Source organism: Alligator mississippiensis, chromosome 4 (assembly GCF_030867095.1).
Source record: "Alligator mississippiensis isolate rAllMis1 chromosome 4, rAllMis1, whole genome shotgun sequence".
Classification (NCBI taxonomy): domain Eukaryota; kingdom Metazoa; phylum Chordata; order Crocodylia; family Alligatoridae; genus Alligator; species Alligator mississippiensis.
In genome coordinates, this window is record NC_081827.1 from 8445372 (window position 1) to 8456629 (window position 11258).

An 11258-nucleotide genomic window follows, 5' to 3' on the forward strand; every position below is an offset into this window, starting at 1 on the left:
TGTTTCCCTCTCCCCTGATCTCCCCTCTCGTCCCATCCCTGCGGTTCAAAGACATGCAGATGGATCCTCCCCATATTCCAGGACAACTTTTTTTGCAATCCTAAGTGAACAGCTTGGTTGCTTCTGCCTGTCAGAGGATTTAAATTGCAAATGAAATAGTGGAGTGCAGCAGCCAAGGGTCTGTATCAGTGACTTTGGAGAGCACAACCATTGCTTAGCAACCGGAGGGGGGATGAAGGCAGCGGTGGAGCTCTGTCTGTGGGATGCCTCCTGCCCCGGGAAGGCAGTGGAGGCCTGGTTCTGCAACACGCCGGGCAATAAGACATGGCTGGCTGTCAGATGCACGGAGGGAGGCAGCCATGGGTTGTCTCTGACCCTGGCAGAAGCAGGCACAGAAGTTTTCACAAGGTACCCAACAGGGCAATACCCATCTCTGGGGCAGCCTGCCTTCCTGGCCCCTGCTGATCATCGCTCAGCACCCTGGAGCATGATGGCTGAGAGATGGACCTCCATCTCGTCATTGGTTATGTGCATCTCTAATCCTTTCCTAACACCCTGGTAGCTCAGCTTAACCAAACACAAGTTATTGGTGCAATACAAGGGAAGCTGAATGCAATTCTACAGTCTGATTTGTATAGGAGGTCAGAGTAGATGCTTGAATAGCCCTTGTTGGTCTTAAAATCTGTGAACAGACATAGTGCTAGTAGTAGTAGTAGTAGTGCTAATAATATTCAGCTGATACTGGTTTTTAGGACTGGACTCAGGAGGTTACCTTGCTATAAGACATGCTGTAATGCAACATGCTCCGGCAGTGAGTCCAACACGTGTGTTAGACCTCGCATTCAAATAGCAAGATGAGCTGTTTCAGGATCTGAAAGACCTGGAGGAAAGCAATTTTCTCTCCGTCATTTCGCCACACCAGCAACACACGAGGTTAATAATGCACAGGCTGGACTCCCATGCTTTCTGTTGTGGGAACATATAAGACCAAGGAGAGCTCTGTGCGCCACTAACCCCTATCTGAGACTGTATGGGTTCTGCATATCTTCCCCATATATTTGTTAGATGCCATGTGTTGCACATAACAAGCAAAATGTCTGCTAATAGGTAGCTTGTGACTCTACACTATAAAGTTTTTCCAGAATGATTATGGCCTGCCAAGGACATGAAAAGATCACATGCCTCAGCTGTTGGTGTTGGTGACAGCAGTTAACAGCTAATGAATCTCACCCCAGAGGCAGCTGCATTTTGCTAGTGGTTTATACAGACTCCTCCCCTGTCTGAATGAAGGGTGTTGACACCCAGGCACTTATTTATAAAGTGCTTGGAGATGTTAGCAAGGGCTAAAGACTTGCAAACACGTCCTGTTGTTATTAACACAGGCTATGACTAAGCCAGACTGTCAGCTTGACTTTGAGAAATATATCATATGATACAAAGCAATCAGGACTCGTAGTAGAGATGATATCTTTTATGAGACCCACAAGATGTTTGCAAATTTTTTTTGTTGTTGTTGCAAAAGCGAAGCACTCATCTCAAGCGAGCCCCTCGTGAGCTGCTGTAAGAAAAGTCCTGGTAAGAAACTGTGGAGCCACCCAGCCGTATGATGAGCATGGGGCAGTAAGACAGCTGCCCACATGCAGGCTTGGACAAGCACCTTGCAGGGCTTAAGACAGAAATACCACCCCCTGGATTCACAGTCTGGGCATGCAGTCCAGACAGCAGAGAGACCCAGCTCTGCGCTCCACTGCAACCGCTTCCCCACGCACATGTGTCCCCAGTGCAAATGGCTTCTCCCTTTGATTCACATCCTGTGCCTGCTCAGGCCAAGGATTGTCAGGCTAAGTCACTCGGGTCTCAGTCCCAGGTGTCCAGCAACTATCTGATAGCGCAGGCTTCTCCAAAGGGGCCCTTTCCCCGTTCTCTGAGGTTAATGGATTTGTGCATTGTTCTTTGAAGAGGATGCAGCTTTGGAGATTGGGAGTCAGGGCTCTTCTAACCCTCTCTGCTGCAGGGAAATAGCATCCCATAGTTAGTGGTCCTAGGTTTGGTACAGAATATAGCAGCAGCTAAGGTGGTGAGAGGTTCGGGACCTTTCAGTACAGACTCGGTGTGGGCCAGACAGTGCATGGCTGGTACTGAATTGCACAGAGGCAGAAGAGGAGCAGGTATGCTTTCCTGCAGGCATAGCCACAATTAAGCAGCTGACAAGCAGCCTCTTCAGCAACAGATTACCTTACTCCTATTCTCCCCAAGCTGCCAGACCTGTTTCTTGACCCAGATGCCAGCTGTGCCCCCACATCAACACAGGCCACATCATTGCTGGACTAAATTACACAGATTAAACCCACAAGGTTCATTGCCTGCACCTCTGCCAACATCATAAACACCATTACCTGCTCACATTGCCCCTTTGCTGCTTATGTTGGACAGATGGGCTGTCCCTATAGGTAGGAATCAGTGAAAACTGATCTGACATCAGCTCCCAAAAGGTACAAAGAACACCTTAACCTCCCTGGACATGCCATCGCTGACCTCGAAGTGGCTGGTCTTAGACAACAAAGCTTAAAAAATGAATTGGAAAGCACAAATCATCCACAGACTGGACTGGGTTAAGGATGATCTAACTTGTGACCTCAGATTCTTATCCCATTACCTGGATTAGCTTTTATAATCCCTGTGCTCCTCGAATGAGTTAACAGTTTTGGTTTTCTCTCTTCTACCCACCTTGCTTCTCTCAGCAGCGCCCCTTCTTTTTTCCTCCCCCTCTTCCATACCATTTATATTCAATTATTGCTTTCTATTTAGCAGCTCTGCTTCCTGCGGTCCCTTTACAGCATCCGAGGAGGTAAAACTGCTGCTTATGAAAGCTTATGCTACACAACTCTGATTTAGTCAGTCTGTAAAGGTGCATATCAACCCTGCCTTCTGCTTCACTTCAGACTAGCAGAGTGAACTACCTCTTTCTGAGCCCTATGGAGCATAGCTTAGCAAGATCTGACCCCCCAAATAGCACAGGAGAGCATGGGGAAGAGGCAGGACCACAGTGGAACGGACGTGCAGCAGCCAGAAGTGCATTGCACCACATGCACAAAGTTGGTCTGACATAGCCCCCAGTAAATTGGGCCAGCCTGGGTCAGACCCTGGATATTCTCCTACTGGGTAACCTTGACAATCAGCAGCACGAGGACGATGGCCATGGTCCCAGTGGGGCTGGCCCCTGCCTGTGAAAGGGCATTCCTTAAATTGAGCAAAGAAAACTTGCAAGGGCTGGGTTGGGTTGAAGCCTTGTGAATACAAAGGGGATCCAGCTGGAGGATTCAGGGCCAGTTTGCAAACTCCCAGGTGAGGGGATCAAGGTGAGGCTTTGGTCCAGCCCAATTTAGAGAGAGGCAAACTGTGACATTTGCTGCCAGCTCCAGAAGCTTTTCGAGCTAGCGGGTGTGGTGGGGACTGGGGCTGCTTGGCTGTAGGCTTCTGACCTTCTCCATGCTCAACCTTTGGCTTTGGGCTGGACACTGTCCTGCAGCGTCATCCTCCAAACCCTGACAAGGCAGCTTGAAGGGCAGAGGCAACCGCCCCAAAGGAAACCTCAGCCTCTCCTCGTAAGGCTAAGTCTTGCCCTCTTGGCCTTTGATCATGTGGGTGGCTCCTCTGGACTCTCTCAAACTTATCCACATCCCTCCTGAAGTGGGGGGCCCAAAACTGGATGCAGTACTCCAGCTGTGGCCTCACTAAAGCCGAGTACAGCAGGAAGATTATGTCCTTGGCTTTGCTTGAGATGCATTGGTGGATGCATGCCAAAGTTTGGATTGCTTTGGTAGCCATGGCATCGCATTGATGGCTCATGTTCATTTTGTGGTCAATCAAGACCCCCAAGTCTCTTTCGGTCGTGGTGCTAGCGAAAGTAGCACTGCCAAGCCTATAAGCATGATGCTTGTTTTTCCTCCCGAGGTGGAGTACCCTGCACTTCTATGTGTTAAATGTCATCAGGTTTTGATCCCTCCACCTTGCAAGCCCATCTAGGTCAGCCTGTATCCCCAGCCTGTCCTCCAGGGTGACCGCCTTCCCCCATCATTTAATGTCATCTGCAAACTTTGCCAGTCCGCATCTGACGCCTGAATCCAGATCGTTAATGAAGATGTTGAAGAGTACTGGCCGAGTACTAAGCCCTGAGGGACACCACTAGTCACCTTGCACCATGTTGATATGTTCCCACCAACTAATACTCTTTGGGTCCGACCCTAGAGCCAGTTCCCCACCATCAGACCATGTGACGGTCAAGGCTGCAGTTCTCCAGCTTAGCCATGAGGACATCATGGGAGATGAAGTCAAAGGCCTTCTTGAAATCCAGATATATGACATCAACCTCATGTCCCTTGTCCAGGCAATGCGTCACCTGGTCACAAAAGGAGACGAGGTTGCTCAGGCAAGACCTTCCAGCAACAAAGCCATGCTGGCTGGCACTCAGAAAGTTGCCTTCGTTAGTCTGCTGCTGATGGATCCCTTGATAATTTCCTCCAGGATCTTTCCAGGTATGGACGTCAGACTGATTGGTCTGTAATTACCTGGGTCTTCCCTCCTTCCTGTCTTGAAGACTGGGACCATGCTGGCTCTTTTCTAGTCCTCCGGTGCATCACTCAAGCGCCACGAGTTCTCACTTATATTTGCCATCAGCCGAAGCTTCTTACTTGGTGTCTATAGTGCCAAGCTACAGGCTTTCCCCACTAGTATGATACAAATAAAGAATAATGTGCAAATAAAGAACGCAACTGAGGTGCCAAGGGCTTTCCCCAGAAGTTTCCCACTCTCATTCAGAGGGATTCATTCAAATGCAGCCTCCCGCCCCAGACCCGGGAGGCTTTTTGCCTCCTGCTGAAAACCCATCTCCCTCCAAGCAGCTCCCGGTTCTGCTCCAATCCGTACTGACTCCTACAAGAGTTAGGGCACATGTTATACCTAACAGGCTGCTCCAGAAGAGGACTTTCTAAACCTGCAGCACTTGGCAGCCTTTTACAAATGATGTGCCAAGAAATAAAGTCACTCACTTTAGGGGCTGAGCGGAGCTGCAAAGGGACATGGCGAGTCCTAAACTAGGGCTCTAACTGCTGCCCCATCCTACCAAACCCTTGGGAACAGGGGGAAATAGAAGCATCAAACTTAACCTTTCCTTCCTGGCAGTTTTATATGCGTGCAAAGATCCACGGTCTGTTTTCACAAGGGTAATCTGTTAGGAGGGAGATTGCAGGGATAAATTATACTCTGCTTCCTTCTGCTGTCCTCGCAATTTCAATTATTAGCCTATTTTTTAATTAGGTAGCATGTAGACAGCACTCGGAACATAAAACGCACAGTGCGAGTTTATCAATCACTGAGTTTCAGCCCGCCACTCATCACCATAGCATCCGGGTGCATCAAAAGTACACGCACGTGGGTGTGTAAATCTATTTGTTTTGTCTTCTAAGCATTTGTGCAGCATTGTCACGTCCTGTAAAGTTACTGCCCTGCTCCATCCCAGGGCCGGGAGCTGAGATAAGAATATGGACCAGTGAGGATGGTCTGATATAAGTGCTTTTGCTGGAGTGTCCAATCTGTTACGAAGTCCTGCACTTTGAACTGAAGACTGTCACGCACCGCTACAGGCTTGGGACCAAACAGCAAAGCAGAAAAGGACCTGGGGGTGACAGTGGACAATAAAATGGATATGAGCCAACAGCGTGCCCTTGTTGCCAAGAAGACTAATGGCATGGTAGGAGTGTTGCCAGCAGATTGAGGGCAGTGATTATTCCCCTTTCTTCTGCACTGGGGAGGTCACATCTGGAGTCCTTTGTAATCTCCTTGCAGTGGGTTACAAAGAGGATGGAGCTGGACTGCTCTCAGTGGGGGCAGATGAACAAGGAGCAATGGGCTCAGGTTGCAGCAAGGGAAGTTGAGGTTGGATATTAGGAAAAGCTTTCTCACTAGAAGGGTAGTAAAGCACTGGAACAGGTTACCCAGAGAGATGGTGGGCTCTCCATCCTTGGAGGTTTTTAAGACTCGGCTCGACAAAGCATTGTCTGGGACGATTTATTTGGGGCTGGTTCTGCTTGAAGCAGGGGTTGGACTAGATGACCTCCTGAGGTCCCTTCTAGCCCTAATTTTCTATGATTCTATGAATATGTTACCATATTTCTTGCAAATTATATGACATCATTTTAGACCTTAGGTTGTACCTATCCAGTGAGCTTGCTGTGGACCTGTGAATACAGCACCACACACCATCACTCTGACTGGCAGCAGTGGCCCTTATAGCCAAAATAGGGCCATTACAAGGGGGATGCTGAGCCTAGAGGTGGAAAGGAGAGCAATTTGGGCAGGCAGGGAAAGGCAGCCCAGGGTTCCCGCTGTGCTGAGCAGGCCAGAGCAATGTGGCCTGGCAGAGCAGGGGGAGAGGTGGACACTTCCAAGGGTGGCTTTCTGTGCCCTACCACAAGAGCTAATTGTGCCGTTCACAAGAAAACTCTTCCCTCAGCTGCCTCTGTCCTCCTGCCCAGCTAACTCAGACTTCATCTCTGGATCCTAAGTCACCACAACTAGGTCCCAAAGTCTCAGGTTTTCCACTTCTTCATCTGCCAGCAGATGCGACCTGATCCTTGCCCCTCCTGAATGCACCACCTGGTGATTTAACACCCTGGCTCCATGGAGGTTGTCCCAAGGACTCCTTCCATCTCATGAGAAAGGGGCATATGTTCCTTGCTGTGTGATGGACCTGATGTTACTTCCTTGCATTATGTTATGTTGCATACTACCTTTTGCTTCTCCATGCTCCAGTGCACCTGGCCTCCCTGAGCAACACACATCGGGCCTCCCTTTTCAACACAACCTGGATCTCCTTGTCTCCCCATGTGCCCACCAGTCCCTGTCTGTGAGCAATGGGCTGGCAGGCATCATACTCACAGGATGGCTTCCCCGAGACATGCCAAGAATAGAAGCAAAAGAAGTAAAAGTTGGAGAAGGATATGCCGATTGCTGTAGACACAGTATGTAGGGATGCTGCACAATGTGGTGAACACAGTAAACAGCACTTGGCCTTCTCCTGTGGAGTGGGTAAATCAGACTGGTCACTGGAGTGGTGACCGCTGGAGTGGGTAGATCAGACTGGAGTGACCGCTGGAGTGGGTAGATCAGACAGGTCACTGGAGTGGAAGTAGTTAACATGCCAGATTTCTCCTAGGTCCACTGGCCAGCTGAGTATCCTGAGTCCTCCAGTGTCCCTGTCTGCAAAATGGCCATAATCGTATTGACCGCACGGGGAAAAAAACCTACAAATGATTGCTTGTTAGAGCACTTTAAGATCCTCTGAGGAAAGACACTGGAGATGCAGTAAGCATTCTCACCATTAAACTCCTTAGCCATGGTAATTCTGTACGGTCATCATTTATGGGACAGCATTTATGGGAGAATAATCATCTCGCGCTACCAACACATGAAATCCAATTACACTGTGAACGAAAGGCTGTTTTGAGGGTTTTATCACTTCTTGGCTTCATCATTCAAGGAGCTGCGTTTTCCTCTCTTCCTTCCTTTCCTTTTGAAGGCATTTGGTTCTGCATCCCGTTTCCTTAACTCAATCAGGAGACCATTCCCAAGGCAAAGACATTGGCAGGTCGCTCCCAAATCCCCTTGGTTCTCCCGACAAGTAGAGATGGCCCCATTAGCACTTGCTTTGGGTTAATCAGCAACACCGCTTTGCACTACAGCAAAGAGACAGTGCCACTGAATCGCCGCTTTGGAGAATTTTAATTTTCCCGGCTTCCTTTGCCAAGTTTTATTTGTCGCTGTTAGCAGTAGCTCTCGTCCCCTTAAGTGATCTAGTTCTTTCAAGGCGCCCTTCAACAAGAGAGATTTTTTGTTTGTTTGTTTTAAGGTCATTGCTTCTTCTCTCTCTCCTTCCTTTGCTCACGGATGAAAGATCATGGACCGACAGTATTTTCAACATCCGGGTTTAAAGATGGTAGAGAACGTCGTTAGCAGTCAGCGTGGACATATATACAGCTGGAAAACATGAAGTGCTGGTATTCTGCCAAGCTCCCACTTATGACATCAAAATGAAATGTCCCTGCTGTGCAGGCAGAAGTTTGTAGACAAATATAACAATCGTATCACTAGCACATGATACCGATATCCGTTATTAGGAGGTAACCTTACCTCTGCAAGCCCCTGTTGTGATGCAACCTAGCAAAACGGTCGCGACATTAACCCTTGCTCATTCACTGGTAAAGCTACAGCAATGTAGCTATCTTGTGGCACTACAGGAGCCTGCATGTTCAGCTGTTTGATCATAGCAGCTGAGGTTTGCTCCCAGCCATCAAGCTCCCTGGCTCCTTCTAAAGATGGTCTTGCTTTCCCTGGAGAGTCAGGGTTGAGGCAGCTCTGCTGGAGAAGGTTTTTCCTGATGCCTGTTGCACCAACCCCACCTAAAAAGCAGCAGTTCTGCCGACAGAAGCCGTTTCCTACCAGCACAGCTGCATCTACATGACTGGTAGGGTGGGATCCCTCTAGCTGACAGCGATTCCAGCAGAAGTCAATCATGAATGCACTGCCAGAGAGGCAGCCAGGATCTGATGTCTTTCCTACACAAGTGCAGGGAGCCTGCACTTGATCTGTAAGGTCCCTTCCAGCCCCTAACAACTATAAAACTGGGAGGAAAACTGGATTCCATGTCTAACCGTACCACTGACCTCTTGTGTGATGTTGGGCAGATCACATAGCTTCCTTCTCACGCTCTTTTCCTTGCCAATCTAGGCTGTAAACACTCCCGGGCAAAGACTGTTCTTCTCTACATCCAGCACAACGCGATCCTGCTATTGGGGCAACACTTCAGTGCAAATATCTAATAGCTGTGCCTTGCATCATATGATTTCTATCCTTTCTCGCATACCTTGGTCAACTGGGACACTTCAGGGATGCTGAAACCTAAGTCCTGATGCAATGATGAATAGAAGCAAGCAAGCCACATCCAGAGCCGCTGAATCTTTTCATCGCTGACCGTTGAGGAATTGCAGCAAATGCACAATTTAACTAATTTGGTTTGAGAGTAGGAGTCCCGTATACATCTGTGTCAAAATGCAAACCGTATTTTGATTGGATGACTGGTCTCTACCTTGTTACTGCCTTCTTTCGTGACCCTCAGCTCGGACTGAAATTCCAGAGGGCCGTTGCCACAGAGCTAAAAACGGAGGAGCCATTACATCCATCTAGATGGATCATGCTTAGATAAAGAGTTGGCTGCCACTCAGGGCAAACACATTTTTAAAGTCTGACCTCTGCAAAGTGGCAGGTGGTACCTGAGCAGTGGATCCCAGGACAAGGAGCTTGCATCGCCTGATAAGGTGGATGAGGCAGTCTGGAGACAGAGGGGACTGGAAGAGTACCAAAAGACAGGCACTGGCAGGACCAGTGCTACCAGCTCAAGATAAGAGGAGTGTCGCTGGAGAAAGGCTGAAGTAGAAACCATGCCTTCCTGAGCACAAGAGGACTCTGTTTTGCTTTACCTTTTAAGAAAAGATTCCCTATCAAAGAACTTAAGTAATTAACTGATGGAGATATGCCACATAGTAGCCAAAGCTGATAGGCTCTGTGGTACAAAGGCTAGCATGGTAGCTCTCTAAATAGTTGAGGATGGGTGTTTTCTAACAGTTGTGGGTTTGAGTCCTACCAAAGCCATACTTTGCCTAGGAAAAGTGTGAAATTTTTGCCATTCATGATTAAGAAGAGGCTAAATAGGCATCTTTCTAGGATGGTTTAGGATTAGAAAATCCTGTATCCATGGTGCGCATCAGATTAGATGTCCCCTGAGCTCCCTTCTAAGCCCATGAGGCTGCAAGCACTACATAGGCAGATGAGCTTCTTCGGGTAAATCTGATATCTTTTATTAGACCCACTCAATTTGAATAAGATATCAGATTTACCCGAAGAAGCTTATCTGCCTATGTCCTTAGACCAACGTGGCTACAACCTACACCCCTGTAAGCACTTAAGACAAGCTCATCAGAAGAAAAGGAAAGCATCTATGGTGACCTGGATGTCCTTTTTTAGTCCTACTCTCAAAACTGACTTCTCTTGAGCGGGGCACTCTAAATGCACAGAGCGCCAGAGCGGATACAAATGAGAACAAACTCATTTTTGGGTACAGGCCGGGTGACAGCTGGTGATCGCTAACACCATGTTCTGACAAGGAAACCATGAAGAGGCCTCTTGGAAGCAGGTAAGATCTTGCCAATGTTACTGTACCAAGTAAATCATCATATGTGAGGGAAACTGGTGTGATGCCATGCATGGTGCCATTCCTTGGATAGACCCCAGCATGATTCGGGCAAGACTGTCTCTAGAGGTGGTACAGTCATCCACTTTGATGGTCTTCAAAAAGCATCTTGACGCCCATCACATGACAATGTCACAGCAGACCTTGCTTTAGGCTAACCCTAATAGACAGAAGTACATGCTCATGCCACAGCTCTTCCGGGCAGGATGCGATGGGGGATGTAGGGCAATTGTACCAAGCAGCAGTGGTGGCCGGCCCTGCTTGGGAGCCACAGAGGACAGATGAGGCAGCACAACAATGGGTCCCAAGTGCGTAGTTGCCACTTTCAAAACCGTTGCAGAGAGGAGACCTGAATCTAAAAAGGTTGAGAACCACTGACCTGGGCAATAGGAAAGTATAAGAGCAGTATGCAAGAAGTGGGCTCTGTGGTGCAATGGATAGCACATTGGACTTCTAGATTAGTGAAAAAGGGAAGCTATCCAAAGGTTGTGGGTTCAAGTCCCATCAGAGTCACACTTTTCATGCCAAGAGAAGGTATGGAAATTTGTTATATGATGACAATGATGCAGCCATTGAGATTGTGCTTCAACAGAAGTGTCATTGCGGTCCCTTGAGTGGAAGATGATTTCTGCCATGGCTCGTTGATGGGTCTTGAGGTGACTTAATAGCCTTATCCTTCAACCACTGATCTTTCTACGTAATTTGGAGGTCTTCCTGTGGGGGAGAGTAGGCTGTAGACAGGGAATGCTCTCCTTTTTCTTCCTCCACTCTCTCTTCTCTGCTTTGAAGAAAAGACGCTTTACCTCAAAATGGGCTGCCGCTTGGTTGACATTGCAGCATCATTGGAGTCAGCTGGCAGCCAACTCCTCCCAGGTCTTGATGTCGGCATCTGTTTTCTTGAGGTTTGCCTTCAGGGTGTCCTTGTAGCACGTGCTCTGGCCACTGTGAGATCTCA

At 48.4% G+C, this 11258-nt stretch overlaps 1 non-coding gene across 1 annotated transcript; it reads left to right on the plus strand.

Annotated features, from left to right (window-relative positions):
• The first annotated feature begins 10722 nt into the window (after positions 1-10722).
• TRNAR-UCU (transfer RNA arginine (anticodon UCU)) lies at positions 10723-10816 on the plus strand. Its single transcript has 2 exons — positions 10723-10759; positions 10781-10816. It is a non-coding gene; the product is annotated as a tRNA-Arg (tRNA).
• Positions 10817-11258: the final 442 nt, after the last annotated feature.